Source organism: Macrotis lagotis, chromosome 1, assembly GCF_037893015.1.
Source record: "Macrotis lagotis isolate mMagLag1 chromosome 1, bilby.v1.9.chrom.fasta, whole genome shotgun sequence".
Taxonomy (NCBI): domain Eukaryota; kingdom Metazoa; phylum Chordata; class Mammalia; order Peramelemorphia; family Peramelidae; genus Macrotis; species Macrotis lagotis.
Genome location: NC_133658.1, coordinates 266,541,220 through 266,543,796, shown reverse-complemented (window position 1 = coordinate 266,543,796; position 2,577 = coordinate 266,541,220). Strand labels below are relative to the sequence as shown.

General features: G+C 41.1%; 1 pseudogene; it reads left to right on the top strand.

Annotated features, from left to right (window-relative positions):
* The first annotated feature begins 469 nt into the window (after positions 1-469).
* Positions 470-1,584, top strand: LOC141490764 (S-adenosylhomocysteine hydrolase-like protein 1; annotated as a pseudogene).
* The last annotated feature ends 993 nt before the right edge of the window (positions 1,585-2,577 follow it).

Here is a 2,577-nt window from a genome sequence, read left to right as displayed (position 1 = left end):
TTTTACTCATTTATATGAACTTACCTGAATTATGCTGAGGAACAGCCATAACTCAGACCAATTTACTTGTTATTAGAAAGAAATGAAAGACTTGAAGTCAATTTAACACCTAACCTCCCAGGGTTGTTATATGAATGAAATGAGATGATAGTTGAAAAGTCTTTGTAAACCCTAAATTCGTATATGTATGTATGTATTTATATATATATGTGTGTGTGTGTGTGTGTGTAGTAACTAGCATTAATTACTGATAAAAATAAAGTTTACTTAATAATCACATGGAAGAGGAAGTAGAACCAACATGGCAGAATAATGGCAGAGACTCAGCTGAGTTCTCCCACAAGTGGAGACTTTAAATAAGAACTATATACAAATACGAACTATATACAAATTCTAGAGTGGTAGAACACACAAAAAAAGATGGAATGACACAATTTTCCAATCTAAGACAACTTAGAGGGTCAACAGGATGCACCAAGGTGAGAAATAAGTGCAGTTCAAGACTCAGCAAATCAAAAGTAAGCTTCAGTATCAGTAGTAGCAGTGGTGGTTTCCAGATCTCTCACGCTATAGATAGGAAGGGATTGAATAATGGGCTAAAAGGAGATTTTCAGGGGTCCATGTGCTGGTACCAAGGGCAGAACTCTGTTGTACTTCTATACTTAGGATATGAGTCCCAATCCAGGGGCTTAGTCCTAGTTTGAGAAGGGGCACAGCACAACACAGCAGAGCTTATGGCCACAGGAGAGCAGGGAACCTGGTCACAGTTTTAGGGTTGAAAAGAGTTTTTATGATTGGTCACAAACAAGTACACAATATATGAGAGTAAGAAACACAGTTTTCCCTAGATCATACCAACTTGGAAGAAGCAAAGGTGGGAAAGGGATGTTGTGCTGCTCTGAAGGCACTTGGAGCAATAGTCTACATCACAGAGATTGACCCTATCTGTGCTCTTCAGGCCTGTATGGATGGTTTCTGGGTGGTTAAGTTAAATGAAGTCATTCGACAGGTGGATGTGGTGATAAGCTGTACAGGAAATAAGAATGTAGTGACTCAGGAACATTTGGACTGAATGAAGAACAGCTGCATCATGTGCAACATGGGCCACTCCAATATAGAAATTGATGTAACAAGCCTCCGGACACCAGAATTGATGTGGGAGCAAGTTCGCTCTCAGGTGGACCATGTTATCTGGCCAGATGGCAAACATATTGTCCTCTTGGCAGAGGGTCATCTGCTTAATCTGAGTTGTTCAACAGTTCCCACATTTGTTCTTTCCATCACAGCTACAACCTAGGCTTTGGCTCTGATAGAACTCTACAATGCTCCGGAAGGACACTACAAACAGGATATCTACTTACTACCCAAGAATATGGATGAATATGTGGCAAGTTTGCACCTGCCTTCTTTTGCTGCCCACCTGACAGAGCTGACAGATGACCAAGCAAAATATCTGGGACTCAACAAAAATGGGCCATTCAAACCCAATTATTACAGATACTGATGGACCATATTGCAGAGGACCAGTCCACACAGAACCACGTAACATTTAAAGAAATATTTTTAAAATAACTTTCATTTTCATTTTACTCTTTTCTTGAATTTCTTTTCACTGCTGTTTAATACTTTTCCTCATATCTTTTGTCTGTCTAAGCTAGCTAAATTGCACAGGGATTTGTTTCCTAGCTTTACAGATGAAACTTGAGGGTTCAAGATTTTTTTACCCTAGTCACTACAGAAGGAATTCATTTTCCTAATCTGGAGGAGTGATACTTTCCTATAGTTACTTTTTCCCATCCTGGGGCACCTTAGTCTTAATAGGGTACCTTAATAACAGAAAACACTAAGGTACTCTTTCCTATGTGGAACAATCTGCAATGTCTAAATTGCCTTAAAAGAGCCCATTTCTTAGCTGCTGAATCAGAACTTCTTCATGACTGTTGGAGGAGCAAAAGTGGTCCTGCCCAGCTGGGTCGGTGAAATGTAGGCTGTGCATGTTGGTGGATTTCCCTCAGAAGTCACAAGCTCTGTTCCTTGTGCAAGGCACTGTTACTGGTTTGGAGGAGTGCTGGCGGGTTGGCTACCTGTTCAAAGCCCAGCTGCCTACCCAGACCAGAGTACATCCTCCTCCACTCCCACTGCACCTTCTGCATTCTTCTCTAGTTTTTAGCCAGACTGTACCTGATTCAACTGAAATTTCTCTTTTGACACTAATTTCTGTTGTACGATTCTTTTTTTAAGGAAAATTTTTAGAGTTAACACTTGTGGAACTGCTTGGTACTTGGTAGATGCCAGTCCCTCTTTCTCTTTTAGACAACTGATAGGGAGGGTGCAGAGCCATGTCTGCTGGGCTCAGACACCATGGGAGGCCTCTTTGTTTCTAGCCCACAGTTTTAGTGTCAGTAAACTGGGGCCATAGCTGCTCGTTCATCAGCTCTTCCACTGTATTGCTTGTGCTGAAGGCAAATTTATTAAACAGTCATTCAGAATAAAGCACTGATTTGCTTTCTGAAGCTGTGTCCCTAAAGAGTGCCTCTCTGGTCAGCTACACAGCTATCCTTGAACATATTTGGAGTA